Raw genomic sequence first — 21,481 nt, forward strand, 5'->3', positions numbered from 1 at the left:
ACTCCAACGAGGCAGGATGTGCTCCAGGGGCTGCCATGGGAGTAGTTAACCTATTTCGTCACAGCACAGAGCTCCACAGGTGCAGGGTGTTGCAAACTCCCCACGGACTCACAAAAGTTCATTACTGTGGCCTTTTTTCAGCACCTGTGCAGTAGACCGCAGCGTTGCTGTTTGCAACATATGTCTAAAGCAGATCAAGCGTGGCTAGAACCCCAGCCGCTTGACAAGGCATATGAAAACCTGCCATGCAGTCCATTGGCAGCAGCACCTGAAAGAGGCACCAGATCAAAACAAGCATACATCACCTTGCTCCTCATCTATGATCTCTAAGCCTACTATACCTCATGCCTTCTCAAATACCAGCATTGAGAGGGATGATGGTATAGCAATGAGTGGCACAGAAACTTGCACCCAATCTGCTAGCAGTACACCACCGCTTGATTTGAGCAGCAGGCAAATTTCACTATCCCAGTTTTTGAATTGTAGAAAGAAATACTGTCCCAGCCATCCACATGCTCAGCGTCTTAATGCTAGCTTGGCCAAATTGCTACAATTACAGTTGCTGCCTTTTCATCTGTTAGACTCGGCTCCCTTTCGCAAATTTGTAGAATGTGCTGCACCATATTGGCAGGTCCCAAAAAGGCATTTCTTTTCACGTAAGGCCATTCCGGCTCTCTACCGTCATGTGGAAGGTAGTGTTTTGGCCTCGTTGGACAAAGCGGTCAGCAGGAAGGTTCACATTACTGCTGACTCTTGGTCCAGCAGGCATGGACAGGGACATTACATTTCTTTCATGGCACACTGGGTAACTATGCTGGCAGCTGGGAAGGATGCAGGACAGGGTTTGGTGTTGCAGCTTGTTTTGCCACCACGCCTCCAAAAAGCTGGTGCTGGTTCTGCCACATCTGGCTACTCCACCACCTCCTCCTCCTCCTCCTCCATGTCCTCTTCTGCTCAATTGTCCTCTGAAGCAGCAGTACTCCCTAAGTGTTCAAGGGGCTACGCAAGCAGTCAGGCTAAAAGATGCCATGCAGTGCTTCAGTTGGTCTGTCTAGGGGATAGGAGTCACACCGGTGCAGAGATTCTGTCAGCTCTGCAGGGGCAGGCTCAGAGATGGTTGACGCCACGACAGCTTGAGCCAGGAATGGTTGTATGCGACAATGGCACCAACCTTCTCTCCACCCTCCGACAGGGACAATTGACACATGTTCCATGCTTGGCACATGTTCTGAATCTGGTGGTGCAGCGTTTCTTGAGCAGATACCCAGGCTTCCAAGATCTCTTGAGGCAGGCCAGAAAAGTCTGTGGCCATTTCTGCCGTTCGTTCAATGCCAGTGCTCGCTTATCTGACATTCAACGGGAATTCAACCTGCCCACCAAATGCCTCATTTGTGACATGCCCACCAGGTGGAACTCAACGTTGGCAATGCTTTAGTGGCTGCACAGGCAGCAGAGGGCCATCAATGAGTACCTGTGCGAGTATGGCCCAAGGACAAGGTCAGGGGAGCTTGGTTTTTTTTGCCACGCCAGTGGCTTTTGATTAAGGATGCATGTATCGTCCTGTCACCATTTGAGGAGCCCACAAGGATGGTGAGCCGGGATGATGCATGCATCAGTGACACTATCCCACTAGTCTACCTGCTGGAGCGCATGCTGCGTGGAATCATGAATAGGGCACTTGAGGCAGAACAGCGGCAGGAAGAGGAGGACTTCCTTTCCTCACAAGGCCCCCTTTATGCAGATATCATTCCTGCAGGAAGACAAAACAAACAGGAGGAAGAGGATGAGGAATTCGGCAGCATGGATGTAGAGGATAGCATACAGCAGTCTTCAAGGGATGGTTTTGATTCCCCAGAAACCCCAGGAGTTGTACGTGGTTGGGGAGAGGTTGCTCCGGCTGACAATGTCATTCTTAGTGACCCAGAGGACTCAGAAGCTCATGCCTCCTCCAACTTACATTGTATGGGCTCCCTGATTCTGCAAGGCCTGAGAAAGGACCCGAGGATTCGTGCTATCAAGGAGAGGGATAATTACTGGTTGGCAACATTCCTTGATCCACGTTCCAAGGGTAAAGTTGCAGAGTTCATCCTGCCTTCGCAGGGAACAGAGGGTGAAATATCTTAAAGAGGCCTTGAAAAAAAATTTGTGTACCACCTTTCCAGACACTGGGAGGTCAGCATTCTCTGGACGTGTTTCTGAGGCATCATTCAGCCAAAGAAGGAGAGGTGGAGAAGGCGGCCGGCCGACCGATGCCTTTAAATAGTTCTTTTGTACTCAGCAGCACCCAGGGCTGTTAGGTTTAAGCAACCATCGGCAGCGTCTCCATCATATGGTGCATGATTATCTAGGCGCAAGAGCAGAATTGGAGACCTTTCTAGCTGAGCATCCACTGGGTTACTGGGTCTTGAGGATCGCTCATTGGCCATAACTTGCTCAATATGCAATGGAGCTACTGGCCTTTCCTGCTTCCAGCGTGCTTTCCGAACGGACGTTCCGTGCTGCTGGAGGTTTTGTGACGGCCAAAAAGTGCGTCTGTCCACAGACTCTGTTGACCAGCTGACTTTTTTTCAAAATGAACCAGTCCTGGATCAACAAGAGCTATCAAGCCACTGATGCTGATGTAACTGATAGAATTTGCTAGGGGTCTGCCATCCCTTGAAGACTGCAAATTCTGCCTATCCTATTCCTCTACCTTGATTCTGCTAGCTTCCAACAATGTTTTTTTTTTAGGTCACTACCACCCCAAGGCCTAATTTTTCTGCACTTGTATGACGGGTGCATACAATTAAATGTCGTATGTAATTTTTAACAGCAGGGCCTGTCCCTGTGCCCTGCTAACTGTGAGGGGTTATGGTATTCAGGCACCAACAACACTAAAAGCCCAATATTTTTGCACCTATATGACAAGTACATGCAATTTCAAATTTGTATGTAATTCTTACCAGCAGGTCCCATTCCTGCACCCAGCAAGAGTATCTTCAAGGGCTTGGTTATGGTGTTCAGGCACCACCAACAGCAAAGGCCCAATTTTTGGCACCTGTATAGCTCATGCAATTTCAAATTTGTATGCAATTCTTACCAGCAGGTCCCGTCCCTGCACTCAGCAAGAGTATCTGTGAGGGCTTGGTTACGGTGTTTAGGCACCACCAACAGCAAAGGCCCAATTTTGGGGCACCTGTATAGCTCATGCAGTTTCAATTTTGTTTGTAATTATTACCAGCAGGTCCCGTTCCTGCACCCAGCAAGAGTATCTGTGAGGGCTTGGTTATGGTGTTCAGGCACCACCAACAGCAAAGGACCAATTTTTGGCACCTGTATAGCTCATGCAATTTCAAATTTGTATGGAATTCTTACCAGCAGGTCCCGTTCATGCACCCGGCAAGAGTAACTGCGGGGGGTTGCGGTGTTCAGGCACCACTAACAACCAAGGCCCAATTTCAGTTTCAGTTCCTGCTGGTACTAACCTTTCATGTCCCCATCACTCCAGCCAGTTTGTATAGCCGCCACCCAACCTTGACAGTACAGCACCCCCACTAGATCACTGACAAGAACACATACAACACTTGATCTTTGCCAATTTAAAATTAGTATGGAATTTTTACTAGCAGGGCCTGTTCCTGCGCCCAGCAAGAGTAACTGCGAGGAGTTACGGTGTTCAGGCACCACCAACAATTAAGGCCCAATTTTTCTGCACCTGTATGACAAGTACATGTGATTTCAAATTTGTATGGATTTTTTAGCAGTAGGGCCCATTCCTGCGCCCAGCAAGAGTAACTGCGTGGAGTTACGGTGTTCAGGCACCACCAACAACCAAGGCCCAATTTTTCTGCACCTGTATGACAAGTTCATGCTATTTCAATTTCGTATCTTATTTCTCATTGCAGGGCCTGTCCCTGTGCCCAGCAAGAGTAACTGTGAGGGATTGGGGTGTTCAGGCACCACCAACAACCAAGGCCCAATTTGGCCAAGCAGGGACATGGATCCATGCCTTCCCCTACTAAAAGCACCTCCCGCAGTTTAGAAAAACACAGGCTAAGCACACATTTAACCCTTTGATCGTCCCTGAAGTTAACCCCTTCCCAGCCAGTAACATTAGTACAGTGACATTTTTTGATACTGATCACTGTATTAGTGTCAGTTACTGTCCAAATTGTCCGCCACAATATCGCAGTCCCACTATAAGTCCCTGATTGCCGCCATTACTAGTAAATAATATATAAAGTAAAAATAAAAATATCCCATAGTTTGTAGACGCTATAACATTTAGGCAAATCAATCTATATACGCTTATTGGGATTTTTGGGTACAGCATCGCATGCCCTCTCAATTGTCAGTTAAAGTAACACAGTGCCGTATCGCAAAAAATGGCCTGGTCATGAAAGGGGGTAAATCTTACGGAGGTCAAGTGGTTAAAGTGTGGTATTGGAGTGAGGGTCGAGGACTCAGGGAGACAGGTCATTCCCAATATCTTGGCCATGGAATCTGAATGTAGTATTTTTCCTTTTTCAGCATAAATATCTTTAAATTGATTAAACAGTTCAGGTTTTAAATTTAGATCTAGAGAGATAGATAGATTTACTAAACTTCTCATAGCGTTACCACATAAATTGAAACTTTTAGTTTGATTACCTAATTATGTGCAAATTGTTTTGACTGTCCAAATTCCCCTTATTCACTAAGCTAAGTAAACATTGAGTTAACAAAATTCACCTACACCTACTAAGTTAACAGTCTCTAGTGTTTTTTTTTTTTTTTTTTGTAAATCATCCCCATTGAATGTGAAGCTTGCAGGACAACTAGAAAGCAATTACTTTTCATAAAGGTGTAATACAATTGCTACACAAGTGCTACATTTAATAAATCATATCCACACTGACAGCAAAGTGGAATTAAGTATGAGTTCACCTTACAACTTCTCAGCAAATATTCTCTACTGTAACACTAAAGTAAAAAAATCTACATACAGACCTATCACAACACATCAAAGTCTCAATTAAACATTTTCTCTTTACCATAACAGCAGTTTCAATGGATTAACGGAAGATAACATGAACATAAAATATATATAAAGGCTGTTTGTTTCCTTTTTTGAGGATAGAATAGGAAAGGGATAGAATCCAGATTTTTGAGTGGTCACTGAAACAGAAGTTGAAACTTATTGCAGTCTCAACTTCTCAACTAATTGAGCGAGGATTTCCCTCACTGAGAAATTTTCTCTAACATCCTTGGACATTAAAAATGAAGTGCAGGAAACTCTCCCCAATGGGGCACAGGTAGCAAAAAATACTGTGGGTTTAATAATTTTCTAGTCAGAGTTTTGGTTTTAGATATTGTTTAATGATGCTCTATGGTAAATAGATGCTGTGCAAAATTATACCACGGGTGGATTCAAGAAAACTACCGATGCGATGCTGCATGTGTCCCCCACCGGCTCTAAGACTGAGAACCGAGCAATCAAACATTGCAGATCACTCGGTTCTCAGAGCTCCGTGAGCAGAGAGCTGCTGACTGTCACTGCTCTCTGCTCTACCCCCCCCAAATCGCTCACTGGAGCGCTGGGCTTTGGAGGGGCCGGAGCGGCTGGCTCAGGCTCTCAGCGGCTCCCTGAGAGGCTGAGCCAGGTGCTGGTCTAGGGTTGTGGGCAGAGCCCGACTTTTTTTTTCTGATCTTGCCCCAATCTGGACCAGCTCTGTGACATCAGCCGACAGCAGGCTTCAGATCGTTTCTGCTGAAGACGGGTCTCTGGAGTGCAGAACGAACCACTTCTCTTTTAGGCCTTATGCACACTGGACATTTTTACAGCTGCTCCTAGGGGCGTCTGATGTTTTTTTCCTGCCGTTAAAGGCCCCTCAATGTTAGCCTATGTGTCCATGCACACATAGGCTTTTAGCAGTGTTTAATGGTGTAAAGAACACTGGTATCCTGAATACCCGTTCTTCCAGACACTCCCAAATTGGCTAGGGACTTTCTGACTATAGTGTAAAGTGATATTAAACCTGCGCTAAACTAAAAGAAAGGAGTGTAGTGATAAATAAATAGGTAAGTAAAAACTCAGAAAACATATATGACCAAATTAAAACAGCGCTTGCATAAAAACATGTTAACTGAACTGTGAATAAAAAGTTAACAAATAAAGTGCACAACGTGTCCCCATTTACCCTTTGGAGCCATTCAGGACCACCTTTATCAAGAATATCCACATTAGTTTGCCATTACTAAGGAGAAGATTTGGTGCATAACAACATCCACTAATACACAGGCTTTCTTGACCCTAGCCAGGGTCCGTTTGTTCTGGTGAGTAGGGTTCCTGGAGGGGTCACAGTCACCTGGAGCACGAATGTTTTATGTCTACACTGGAGCACCTTGCACCTTATTGATTGACCACTTATTTGGACACTGTTTTGGAATATGTTTTGATTGATTATATATTTTTTGGACATTCATTATATGCATTCATAATTTTTTGGGGACACGTTGTTCACTTTATTTGTTAACTTTTTATTCACAGTTCAGTTAACATATTTTTATGCAAGCGCTGTGTTAATTTGGTCATATATACTTTCTGACTATAGCCCTTTTCTCCTGGAGCGCTGAGTCGATCATTCCCGAAATCCTAGCGAGCATAGAAGAATAAAGCAACACAGCAATCGCATACCCAATCATTAGTCGAAACTAGATGAAGGGTACAACAGGAACTTTTACTAAACAAACTCACACAGAATAAATACCCCACCAGGTCAGATGAGCCTGATTACATTATCGTATATAAGATTACCTATAGCGCTTGCTTTAAAAAGTATTTGCAGTGTTTAAAATGATAAATTACATATAAACCCCGTGATCTGATGCAATTGATATATAAAAATTTGAATATACTTAATTACACTTAAATAAGATTGCATAAATTAATATGTTGATAAATATAAATATAAAAAACACGTTAATATAAAGTGCAAAAAAATGGTGTTCTCATAAAATTTCCTTAAAGTTCATGTGCAAGATAAACTCATATACAAAAAGTTTATAGTGATGTGACTTCTTGGTGATAAAAGTTCAAAGTAAAGTGCACAGTGAATAGTGCTTAGTGCTTCGTAATAGGTGATTCCACTCTCTCCCTGGTGTCCTTCCTTGTGTTCCACCGTGACAAAATAAATGAATTTCACACTCACCAGATAGCGTGGGTCCTATGTGCCTTATGACAGTAGGACCATACGAGCTTTAGTGACCCACCAGGGTCGGGATATGTTCCCTCCAAACAGGTGCCTTTTCCTGTAGCAGCGCTCCTCCAGTTATCCACCTCCAATAGGGATGTATAAAAAGGAAAAATCCAGATAGTGCAGTATCGTTTAAAACAAATATTTTATTGCACACAGTCCAGATAATCCATAACAAGTTCCAAAAAAAGGTAAAACCAGTAAAAGTCAAAGATAAAAACAGTAAAACGCTGTCACACGTGTGAGCTACGAGGTGGAGAGCGGCACTTCCGGCTTGCGTTTCACTGAGCTCATGTGACGTCACGACGTGCGTTCCACCTAACGTGTTTCGTCATTGGCTAGACGTCTTCAGAGGTCAATGACAAAACGCATTAGGTGGAACGCACGTCGTGACGTCACATGAGCTCGGTGGAACGCAAGCCGGAAGTGCCGCTCTCCACCTCATAGCTCACACGTGTGACGGCGTTTTACACGTTTGTAAAAAACCTCACTGCCAGTGTGTCCAGGAGCAGCAGAGTTTGGGCAGAAAAAACGCTTGACACTGCTAAAAAGCTGAATCGGGCCTAAAAGCTAGTGCTTTAGCAATAATTTATTTCAATGGCCAGAATACTTTTTTATTCGGGCCAAGAAATGAATTAATTCTGAAAAGCTTGACACCTGTAAAAGCTCCTAAAAGCTTGTAAAATCTTTAAACACTTTTACAAGAGTCAGGCATTTTTTCTGCTAAAACGCTGCTGGTTTATAGGAGAGTTAAAAAAACATTCTGTGTGCATGAGGCCTAAAATGTTTCTTTTTTTCCCTTCATTTTAGAGGATCCCTAAAGTATGCAAGCAGTAAATTTTTTTCTATCCTAAACAGATTATTTACATAAAAACACAAAATTCTGCAATTCCTTAGCAATTTATTCTTTTCAGAAGCATTGTTATACCCTCCAAAGTGAAAACTCACATGTTTACATTCTTTGTGTTCCCGGAAGCAGGACAATAATTACGGGCAACTGACACAAATGTTTTTTATGGTTTACATAGTGTATTGATTGCATCTGTGGATGTCTAATTTAGCCCATTCCTGGGAACTTTTACTTGTTTTGACTGTGCCACATATTCTCCAGTAAAACCACGGAAACCAAATAATAATTTCAGCTAATTCCATATTGTTTTCAAGGCGTACAAAAATGCCAAAGCTACAATTTTTGAAGTGTATGTTGCTGACCAAAAAAATGGGATTTTTGTACTTCCCGTAAAATCCATTTCTCTGAGTTCATCAAAGGACACAGCGCTCCATAAATTACAACTACTGGGTTATATTGCCTCATCCAGGAGTAGGACTAGGCAGAACAAAAAACACCTGGCTATGCCCATGGGTCACCCTCAACTTGGAATATAACCCCCCTCTCTGCTCTAGATAATCAGTTTAGTAGCAAGCAGTACTAGAAGTATCAGAACTCCATAGAGGGGTGGGCGATGTGTCTGTCGATGAACTCAGAGAAATGGATTTTATGTTAAGTACAATAATCCCATTTTCTCTTTAATTTATCCACGGACACAGCGCTCCATGAATCATAACTACTGGGATGTCCAAAAGTAGTGCCAAAAGGAAAATGAGGGTTGGGGAAAATAACCAAAGGCTAAACACAGGAGCCCTTAACTAGGACACAGGAGCCTTAACCGGGTCACAGGAGCCCCGTCTGAAAAATAAAGTTTAAAGAAAAACAACCCCTCTTAAACAGCAGCCTGCAAAACTTTGCGGCCAAAAGATAGAGTATCTACCTTATAGAATTTTGTGAAGGTATGCACTGACGACCAAGTGGCTGCCTTGCAAAGTTGCAATATTAATGCCCGATGAAGGGAGGCCCAAGAAGCACTCAGCGCCCAAGTAGAATGCGCCGTGACAGGGAAAGGTGGAACCTGACCTTTCATGGAATAGGCCTGAGTCGCCATCTGTCTGATACATCTGGAGATGGTAGCCGAAGAAGAGGCCAGCCCTTTTCTTGGTCCGTCCGTAACAATAAAAAGCGAGTCTGACCTCCGAAAGGACTCAGTAGCTGCCAGATACACCCAAATCCCACAAACCACATCCAAGGTATGCAAAGCAAATTCCTTGGGATGAGCCAACTTGGGACACAAGGAAGGCAACACAATGTCCTCATTCAAATGGAAGTTAGAGACAACTTTGGGCAGGAATGATGAACAGGGACGAAGAACAACTTTATCCCTTTGGACCACTAAATAGGGACTGCAACAGGATAATGCCGCCAATTCCAATACCCTGCGGTCCAAGGTAATAGCCACCAAGAATGTCACCTTCTGGGAAAAGGCAGGCATAGGAATCTTCCTAATATACTCAAATGGAGGTTTCTGGAGAACCGAAAGTACTAAATTGAAATCCCATGGCGGCAAAAGAGGCCGTACAGGTGGAGCCACACGTTGAACCCCCTGAATGAAGGTACGAAGAGTGCGTGGCTAGGGGTCGCTGAAAAAAGATTGCAAGGGCAGACGCCTGACCCTTGATGGTACTTAAGGACAACTTCTGATCAATGCCCTGTTGAAGAAAGGTTAACATACGAGCCACAGAAAAGGATCGAGGATGAACGCCAATCGACTCACACCAAGAAATGTATACTTTCCACGTATGATGGTATATCTTGCTGGAAGACAACTTCCTCGCCTTCACCATGGTAGGAATCACTGATCAAGACAGACCTCTATCCCTCAATACCTGTCTTTCAATAGCTAAGCCATTAAAACCAGGGACTGTAAAGCAGTCCCTTGGGACAACTGGTCTTCTCTGAGAGGAAGCCACCAACGGACATTTATGGCCACCAGACTCATTGGAAGATCCTCGCCCCTGATTCCTCGCATGAATTGCGGAAGAAGCCTGAGCTGAGGAACCTGCAATCTCGCTACATACCTCGGTATCCTCCTGGGGAGCCAAACCTGCTGAGGGAGCTGCTTGTAGGACTGTGCAAACAGAACTGTTTTGAAGGTGGATACCACCAGACTCAGAACCTGTATGCAAAATGGGAGAGAGAACTATTTGTGTGACAGCAGCCGGTGAATCACGGCCTGTGGTTCCTGAAGTTTGACCAGAGAAAGGACCACCCTGGTCAGAATTAGAATCAGACCTAGGTAAATCAATTCCCTGAACAGGGATAGGGGGGACCTTAGGCAGTTCGGACATCACCTAAACCTTTGCAGGAATTAAATCCCCACAAGGAACTTAACTTAAACTTTATTCTTTGCATTTTTTTATTGGATGTGTTTTATAGCATAAAGTAAAGCATGTTTTTTTTTTTTTTTTTTCAAAATGGTCATTTTTTTTGTTTTTTTGTTTATAGCGCAAAAAATAAAAAACGTAGAGATGATCAAATACCACCAAAAGAAAGCTCTATTTGTCAGGGGAAAAAAAAGGACACAAATTTGATTTGGGTACAGTGTCGCACGTCCGTGCAATTGTCAGTTAAAGTAACACAGCGCTGTATCTCAAAAATGGCCTGGTCAGGAAGGGGGGTAAACCTTCCGGGGCTGAAGTGGTTAAAGGACTAAATGCTTTACATTTAGACACTCTGATGTAGATGAGCCGCCCATCTATTCTCATAGAGCATAAACATTGAGACTGGAATAAACTGCTGTATGTAAATAGCAGATATGATGTATGCAAATTTTCTACTAAATACTTTAAGAGGGGACAAATCTACAGGTAAACAATTAATTTGTTTTATCGGTTATCCTACATCTCAGGCCGGACTGCAAGTTACTGCATTGTCACATATGCTAAAATTAGGAATTTTAAAGAATATATAATCTGAAAACTTCTTTCTTTTAGACCTCGTTCACACTGAATGAGGCTTTGAAATCGTGCAACTTCACTTGAAATTGCACGATTTTAAAGCCGCATGTCAGTGCGACTTCAGGTGTGACTTGGCTGACATCTGTGCAACTTCATGAACTCAATGCCAGTCATACCTGAAATTGCCAAAAGTAGTGCAGGAACTAACTACTTTTTCAAATCGATGGGGCACCGATTAGTTGGCGTCGCACCACTGTGAACAGTTACATTGCCTACAACAAGGTGCGAATTGTAATGCGATTTGGACCTGTCAAATTACATGAGAATTTGCACCGGTGTGAACGGGGGATTAAGGGAACAGGTTGTCACCCTGCAACTGTGTGAGTTACTGTAGATAGGAACAATCCAATAATATCAGTGGGAGATGAAAAAGTATCAGTTTTCATGTCAGGATAGAGAAAACAGCTGCAGCGGAGGACATGGCCACTGTGTATTCCCCACATATCAAATGAGCCTCACAGTGACCACACTCTTCCATTAATGATGGTGAATTCCAACACATTTAAACAGATGGTTAGATACCACACAGTTGGGCTGATGCAATTAAACTGGAGAATAACAAGTGACCAACAAACTAGATTTTTTGACAATGGAGGGCGCTTAGAATTCTTATTTATATGACAAAGTGGAAACTGATTAAGGCCTGGTTCACACTGGCGCGATTTCAGATATGACATGAGTCGCACAGAATCGCATGATAATGGAAATCACATTGTTTTCAATCGTGCTCGTTCACATTGACGCGACTCAGCACATCGCAATTTTGCAAAAGGTTCCTGAACTACTTTGGTGCAATTCCAGTGTGATTTTGGCCCAATAGAATATATCAACTTTATCAAAGTTGCATCAAAGCATTTATTGAGTTTATGTAGACTTATAGGTATAGTAATAGTATAGTTTTATGGCAAGCATCACAGAAAAAAAATTACACATAGAAGTTAGCAATAAACTTTCAGGGATGTAAAGAATTTACTGCTATGATAATATGATATAATTCATATAGTGCTATTCCTTGTTTGCTGTGTAGCAAATTAAATGTCATTCATCTTAATGCCCAGTTCACACTAGTGTGACGTGGGATCCGGCTTGTGAGAGCACAAGTTGCATGACATGTCAAATTGAATGTTTCCCATCTTAACGGATCCAACTCAAGTCCCTCCAACTTTAGAAAAGGTTCCTGCACTACTTTGGTCCGACTTTGATACGACTTCAGTGCCATAGAGTGTAAAAAGTCACATTCACTTGGATCAAAGTCAGATTGAAGTTGCAGGGGATAGTCGGATCGGAAGTCGCACAGAGCAGTGTGAACCTGTGGCTAACAGTTAATTTGGTTAAACCCATATTGGGATAAATATGGGGGGCTGCCATTGCTGATCTGCTTTTCAAAACCTTAGTTGTCTGTTACCCTAAACCCACTGAAATTCATGCTTTTACAAGTCACTGAGCACCAAAGAACTCACAGAAAACCCCCAAAAAACAAAAAAAAAATCACTCAGAAAAGTTGTCTTCATCTGCATACATGTTCCTCCCAGGTCATTAACTCAACGTACTGAAACAAGAGGATCAGTTTGGCAGCCAGTCAAACAGCATTTACAAAAGAAGAGATTAGCAACCTTAGCTTTCATAATTCTATCATAAAAGGCCACACTGAAACTAGGAATGTTCTGTTGGTTCAAGTGGAAAATCCCTTTAATTATTAGAAGGTATGAATAGGCCATTTCAGCTCTCCAGAGCAAAACCTTAATTTCTCATTTAAAACTGACGATTTATTAATATAATCGAATGGCACTTGACTAAACAGTTTAACTTCATATATATTAATAATATGTAGCCCTATCTCCGCAGGAGCTGTTTGGTAATTTGGGTTCTCTGTTCTGCGCCTCCAATCCAAAAACACCCTCAGCCCCTCTGACATACCTGATTGAATGAAAGTTACTGCATGCTCTTATAAGAACATGAGTATAGATACCTTTACCTTGGCTGTAAATTAGCTCCAGGAAATAGACACAAGACCATTCATGTCTCATGTAAACTGGATATTTTTTCTGTTGCTCCTAGGATCGTTTGGCATTTTTCTCCTGCCTCTAAAGGCCCCTGCGTGTAAGCCTGTGTGTCAATGCACACATAGGCGCTTAGAGGAGTTTATAGGTAGGGGTGTTTAGAGGCCAACAAAAAAAACACAGCCAGTGCGTCCAGGAGCAGTGACATTTTGGCAGAAAAAAACGCTTGACGTGCCGAAATGCGTGTAGCGCCACCCTCGTGAGGGCAGCTAGTTATTGTGCTGTGCTGCCCTGGACCTGAGAACTTTCCAACCTATCTGACATTCTAGGTTCAGGCATAATGTATACCCCTTTAAATGAAACACAGACACAATGCAAACTGAGTTCAATAGTCCTTTTGTATTAACTAAATGGGAAAAGCCACCCCAAAATCGGTTGAACTGAATGCTCAGCAGACTGGTATGTACTATCAAACAGTGAAAAATAGCAGTACACAAATGTATAAAAACAGACACTTGCCAATGGAACGGTCCAAGGGGCTTGTACTGATTATGCTATTACTAAGAGGGAAAAAGGCCGGCCTAAGGTGACTCCTAAATCCTAAAGAGAGATTGAGTTGTATAGGAACCAGTCACACTTCCCTATATTTGCAAGAAGAGTAGTAGTTCATATGTTAGGCCTGAGGGTTATCTTCACCGGCATCATTCGAGCTCAAGATGTGAACCGGTGAATCCTCAATGTATAACATAAGGGTTCAATAATCAGCAAGGGAATGCTAGGTATGGCAAAGTGGCAGCTCCCCTGACACTCCAGGTTATGATGTCTGCATGCAGCGTCTATAGGTTGGATGTTCCTGACAGGCAGGGGAGGATTTGGGCATAAGCCCGCTTACCAGATCCTGGAGAACGGCTGGCGCTCACACCGGAAACTACCCAGGGTCTGCACACCACATAGCAGGGAGCTGGATGTGATGGATCGGTTGGATGTGGTTTTATCAATCTGAGCTATTACTTGCTTTGCTGTCTCCTTTTCATCAGCAAGGGTCACAGGGGGTCTTCTCCGCAGCGATGTATGGCAGGAACAGAGGGGTCCTCCTGGGCAGGAACAGAGGGGTCTCCCGGCACCGCTGTAGACCAGGCCCAAACTCCCACTGCTGGGCGGCGAGGCTGGTGCTTACTCAATGAGTCCCGGGAAGACATGAGCGCTGGCCTGCTAGGAGACTCCTTTTATCACGTCTCCCATAATTCTCCCCTAGGGAGGGTGGCTTGCTGGGAGATGTAGTTTGCAAAGGATTTAGCAATTCAGTAATGGCTGTGCTGGAGACTACAAGTCCCAGGATTCTCTCCATTTGGGCTGAGGAGTGTGATGCAGATGATCTGAGCCCAGCACTAGAGGGAAACAGGAGTAGCCTGCAGTAGTAGAGATAAAGTCTGCTACTTCATATTACAGTAGTCTGGCACCGGTTACACGTGTATAAACATGTCTAAACAATTGTTTAGCACTTGAGTGTTAATTAATTTCAATGAACAGAATAAAATATTATTCTGGCCAATTAAATCAATTAACGCCCAAGTGCTTGACACACCTAAACACATTACACATGTTTAAAAGTATCAAGCATTTGGTTTGGGTTAGAATAAATGGTGGTTTGAGCATAAATGAACACACAGAAGATAGGTTCAGACAATGCTGTCTTCTAAACAGCATTATCCCTGGAAGAAGCTGTGTGGGCACGCAGCGTAACGCGTAGGACGCCAAACCGGAAGTGACGTAGCGACAGCACAATTGTTATGCATTGGCAAAGACGAAGGAAAATGTGAGTCTGTGAATTTTATCTCTTTTAAATAAAATTACCAAACGGTACCTCACTATTGTGGCCCCATTTATTTTGGAGATTCAAAGGCTCCATACACACCCCCTGGAATATCGCGGGAAAAGGGATAAGTGTGAGAATCAGAGACCGAACCCATTAACCATAGAAAAGGAGGATTATACAATATACCATACAAAGCTGGTTATAAAGCCAATTGAGGTGAGCGCTTAGGACACCTAGTGGCCACTGCATGGAAGAGCACCTGCATGAATTTTGGGAAAGAAAAGGCGTTTGAATATACACCATTTTATTTATATATACAAGGACACTTTGGCACCTTTGCACTTTTGAACTAATTATTGGAAACTATAAGCACATAATTTATCACTGGCATTTTATTTTATGTTTCAATTTTTATAAATTTTGATATATTTAAGGATTGTTTATAGCACATATTTACATCACTTGTAAGAAATATTTTATTTATTAATGAGATTTTTTTAATTTTTATGCACTGAAGAATATTTATATAATTTTATACACTGGAGAATATTTACATTTTATTTTAAATATTTGAAAGCACTGAAAGTAAATTATTAAATGTATGAATAACATGCACTAAGCACCTTTTAAGCGCGGTACTCCCCCCTGTTATATATAAACAGCATTATCACTATGCCAAGGTAACTTAGAATAGAGTTCTGTACCATCAGACTGGAATTCACTCATGTATCAGCAAAGTCAGCAATAAACAATGCATATATGCATTGCTGTGTGAATATTAATGCTGTAACTAGTCTAGAGTGCACACTAGGAGAATGGCTAGGATATGGTGCAATATTCCCTAAGAAGTACCTCTTAGCATAGGCAATAGGTAAAGGTCTCTGTGTAGCATCTGTAAAGGGCAGTCTTTAGTCCTAACTCTTGAGCCGATTAGAGTTGAGGACCAGTTGTATTGTTGGTGCATGTGAGAATAGTCCCAGTCAAACCTGCAGGCAGTTATAAGGCTACTAGATAGCTGTATGGTCAGTTCCTAAAGGGCTCAGTTTCTCTATTAGCTGATAGTAATTTAGTCCACTCTCTGCACTGCACTCAGGTAACTCTGGCTGTTGGCACCCCCAAACTCAGCGCTCTTGATCCTGCTCAAGCTGCCATTATGCAGCATTGATGGTGCACACTGGACAGCAATGTGCACTCTCCAGTCTCCCTCATGGCAGGAGGAAGCTATGTCCTGTACAGCCTGAGAAAATGAAGCCTTTTCCCCTCTACCGGTCAATCTCTCTCTGGGAAATTCAGTTCAAAGGTTCTTCATTACAGTAGAGTCTCTCTCCTCTGGACCACAGTTCCCACAGTGCAGTGCTGCCTGGCTTAGTTTATTGAACACTTCCTGCCCAGCATCTCCCTCCTCTTGCTGACCAGTTTTTTTTCTCACTCTCCATTTTTAGCCAAGCACCTGGCTACAGAAAATATAGAATGTATACATATCTTTTGTCTATTAGTAATATTTATTTTATTTTACAAGTTATCCTGGCATGTTACAAGATTCCATTTCTCAGGAAACGTTATCAAATTTGGCAGTCTTTTCTATCTGTATCAGCTTATTACAACTTGGCTGAGACAGTGCCAGATAAAGCCATATGGGTATATTAACAAGCCAATAGAAGAACAAATCAACATGTTACTAATGACTATCAATCAGTGACAATTGTTTTACAGGCACTATAAATTCCTGCTGTGTCATTGCATTTTGTAGTTACATTATAATTCTGGAATCTGTTTTATCGTATTTACGGTATAACATGTAACATGTTGCTAAGCAAACTTCCCACCCCGAAAGTGCACCCCCCAAACAGTGTGTGGCCTTGGGGTTCTTATTCCCCACAGCACCCGTCAAGTTTGAAATTGGCGTGGCTGTGCAGGGCTCCACCTGGACAGCCACATCATTCATTCACAGAGATGAGTGAACTACAAGTTCCGACTGTCACCGTGGTGGATAGACTTGTAATTCTCAATATGGGAATAGTAATCAGCCATAATCTATTGACACTTCCTCCATACAGAGGTAGGGGCACAGAGCTGGAAGAAGAGTTTGCAGGAGCCTGACAATGCACCCACGAGCCACTGATCACAGGTGCAATGCTTTATGCTTCTGTGAAAAAATAATAATAATACAAATGTAGTTTTTTTTTTAGCAAGAATATGTCAATTTATCATTTTTTTTTTTTTTACTTGACTTGACTGCAAGCTCCTCAGACCCAGAGCAGTAAAGCAACCACAAACTATATTATTTCTACCATCATGCTTCACAGTTGGTAAGTGGTTCTTCTGAAAAGCTGTCTTTGGTTTGCACCAGACATGTATACTGTTATTGTGGCCATACAACTCTGTCTTAGATTATTTTGTCCACAACACATTGTTCAGGATTGCGTGGTCTTTGCCTACATGTTAAATGGCATACTGTTGTCCTACTCCAATGTGCTCTTTGGACAGCAAATATAATATTTTTCTAATTGCAGATGCATACTCTATGACACCAATTGTTGCAGAGTAGCTTCTAGATCCTGCAATTAAAAGTTGGGGTTCTTGGAGACTTCTTTTAGCATCAGTCAGCTCATGAATTAAATTTGCTGGTCCATCCAGCCCTGCACAAGTTAGCATTTATTAGAAATCTTTGCCACTTGTAGGATATTATTTTTACAACGGAATTATTGATTTTAAATAATTAGGTGATCTTTTTAAATCCTTTGCCAGACATATAAGAATCCATAACCTAAGGGTTTTAGAGAGAGGTCTTTTGATCTTGGTATGATGATAGCACACACAGCAATAGCAAAGACAACACCAGACCCTACCTATCGGAGGTTTTAATAAGACAAGTGTTACATGTGTTTTTTTATCCTTTGGAATACTGGATTCTAGTTTTATTTTGGGATTACTGGATTCTGATTTCAAAGATTTAAAGTGATGGTAAGTGTAGGGGTGTACTTTTTCCCACATGGCATATCTGTATTTTTATTTATTTAGATCAGGAGTCTCCAAACTTTCTAAACAAAGGGCCAGTTTACTGTCCTTAAGACTATGGCCATTGGAAGTAGAAAAGATCCAGAGGTCCCGATGTCAGTGGAAAATAAACAATGCATCCACAAACTTATTTTTTTAGGGTTTTGGAGAGGTCTTTTGATCTTGGTATGATGACACCACACACTGCAAAAGCAAAGACAACACTAGACCCTAGATATGTGAGATTTGAATAAGACAGGTTTTACATACGTATTTCTTAACCACTTCCGGATCGCCCACCACATATATACTGCGGCAGGGAGGCCCGGCTGCGCAAAATCAAGTACTGCTACGTGATCTTGTGCATGGGATTTCGGGGGTGCGCTCACGTGTGCCACCGGAGTGCAACTCCTGCTGTGAATGAACACAGACTCAGTCAATCACCCGGGACCCGGCGATCATTCAGCAGAATGACAGACCATGGGCTGCCTATGTAAACAAGGTAGACCGCTGTTCTGTCAGGGAGGAAAAGAGATCTTGTGTTTCAGCTAAGCTTAAACACAGATCTCTCTTTTCCACTAGTCTAGTGCATCCACTCCCCCCACAGTTAGAGAGCACACTTAACCCCTTGATCACCCCTAGTGTTAACCCCTTCCCTGCCAGTGTAATTTTTACAGTAACAGTGCATTTTTTTTAGCACTGTTCACTGTATTGGTGTCACTGGTTCCCAAAAAGTGTCAAGGGGTGTCAGATTTGTCCACCATAATGTTGCAGTCCTGCTAAAAATCGCTGATCACCGTCATTACTAGTAAAAAAAATAAAAAGTCAATATATGTATCCCATAAAGGAAAAGGAATTGGCAGCACTCCAGGTTGAGTCAAAATCCAGATTTATTGACTGGACATCCAAGTATGACATTTGTGACAAGGTAGACGCGTTTCACACACTGACGGTGTGCTTAATCATTACGGTAATGGTTAATCAGTACGGTATGGTAATGATTAAGCACACAGTCAGTGTGTGAAACGCGTCTACCTTGTCACGATTGTCATACTTGGATGTCCAGTCAATAAATCTGGATTTTGACTCAACCTGGAGTGCTGCCAATTCCTTTTCCTTTATCAAGTTTCCACGGAGGCGAGCCGGGGCATGCACTGGTGTGAGTCATCAAGCAATTACACCACCTTGAGCAGTGAGTTCTTGTCCCTTCAATATGTATCCCATAGTTTGTAGATGCAATAACTTTTGCACAAACCATTCAATATACACTTATTAGGATTTTTTTTTACCAAAAATTTGTAGCAGAATACATATTGGCCTAAATTGATGAAAAAAAATTATTTTTATTCAAAATTGTTGTTTATTTTTTGTTTATAGGGCAAAAAATAAAAACCGCAGACCTGATCAAATACCACCAAAAGAAAGCTTTACTTGTGGGAAAAAATAGGCATCAATTTTATTTGGGTACAGCGTCGCATGGTCGTGTGATTGTCAGTTAAAGCAACACAGTGCCATATCGCAAAAAATGCCCTGGTCTTTAAGGGGGTAAAACCTTCTGGAGCTAAAGGGGTAAGAAGGTTATTGGGTTCTGATTTCAAGGATTTAAAGTGATGGTACCTTTAGGGGTGTCCTTACTTTACTCAAATTACAGATCTGTATTTTGATGTATTTAGATCTGGAGTCTCCAAACTTTCTAAACAAAGGGCCAGTTTACTGTTCTTAAGACATTTGGGGGGCCAGACTATGGCCATTGGGAGTAGAAAAGGTCCAGATGTCAGTGGGAAAAACAATGCATCTACAAACTTCTTTTTTGAGGGTTTTAGAGGGGTCTTTTGACCTTGGTATGAGGACACCACACACTGTAATAGCAAAGACAAACACCAGACCCTAGATATCTGAGGTTTGAAAAAGATAGCTTTTACATGCATATTTCCTAAGGAGGTTCTAACCTTTGGAATACGGGATTCTGATTTCAAGAATTTAAAGTGATGGTAAGTGTACTGGTGTACTTACTTTTCCCAAATTACAGATCTTTATTTTTATGTATTTAGATCAGTGTTCTCCAAACTTTATAAACAAAGGGCCAGTTTACTGTCCTTAAGACTTTTTGGGGTGCCAGACTATGGCCACTGGGAGTAGAAAAGGTCCCGAAGTCAGTAGAAATAATCAATGCCCCATCTTTGGTGTCAGTGGGAGGAATTGTGCCCTATCGTTGGGGTCATTGGAAGGAATTTTGCCCCATTACTGGTGTTAATGGGGGGAATTGTGCCCCATTGTTGGTATCATTGGAAGGAATTTTGCCCCATTATTGGTGTCAGTGGGGGGAATTGTGCCCCGTTGTTGGTATTCGTGGATGAAATAGTGCCCCAAAGGCTGGATAAAAGCAAGCAAATGCCCGCACCTAGCCACATTTTTACGTATCCTTTGTTTAAGCGCAACACCTTTATCTGTAGGCATTGTTTGAACAAAGATCAGATTTTTTCCTGTTGAAAAATTCAGCAGTCTTAATGGGGTGTACTTACTTGTTTACACTTGCCCATGTCTGCAGTTCTGGACAATCAGCACTATTTTTAATTCAGCTATGCAGATTAAATGACATGTTAAACAGGAATGGTGCCTAAGAAAATCTTGCTACATTTTTCTTAAGGCTTTTATTTATAGACTGTTAGAGGGCACACCTAGATAGACCGCAGCACAGTGAAATGCAAGTGAGAATCAGAATGCCAGAACGTGATCATTGTTTCCATAGGATAAACGTGTAATCTGCCTAGATTAATCTCATCAAGGAAAGGTTTTAGCTTAAATAGCATCTGCTTCCTGTCTGTTCTCAGGGAATGAGACAACGAAAGAAAACACGGCTGTCTCACATTCTCCAATGACGCTTCTGCAGGAGCTCTCCTTCTACATACCATGCTTCGAAGAAGAACTAAATGTACAGTAGGAAAAAGGAAGGGGTTTTGCTGTGCAGTTATGGTTTTGCCATCTGTGAAATTTTGTTAAAGTGGAAATTCTTAAATTCACTCATTTAGCTGATTGAGCAAAGTTTTGGGGAAAAATCTTCTCCTTTTTTGCTTTTTTTTTTTTTTTAGAAGGTGTTTTTGGGGTGTAACTATGTAGATCAGTTTATTAGGGTGGTTTGCGTTCTGTATTTTTGTAGTATTTCATTTTTGGGGGGTATTTGATCATTATTGTGGCATTTTTATTTTACTTTTTTAATTGTATTTTTTTTTCTATAAAACAAAAAAAATATTGAAGCTACGGAGGGGGTCAAGGAAAGTTGACAGCAGATTCTGTAACCCTTAGAATTAATATAAAGCTAATTTCAAATGAGGAAACACACTGCAGTAAAATCGTCTTCTTATAGTGGAGGCCCCCTTTAAAATTATAGGCCAGGGATGGCGAACCTTGGCACCCCAGATGTTTTGGAATTACATTTCCCATGATGCTCATGCACTCTGCAGTGTAGTTGAGCATCATGGAAAATGTAGTTCCAAAACATCTGGGGTGCCAAGGTTTGCAATCACTGTTATAGACAATCTCAAGGTACCTTTTAAAATTATGGACAGTCTCGGGGCACCCCATTCTAAAACTTACATAATGCAACA

This window comes from Pelophylax lessonae, assembly GCF_965119305.1.
Source record: "Pelophylax lessonae genome assembly, chromosome: 8".
Taxonomy (NCBI): domain Eukaryota; kingdom Metazoa; phylum Chordata; class Amphibia; order Anura; family Ranidae; genus Pelophylax; species Pelophylax lessonae.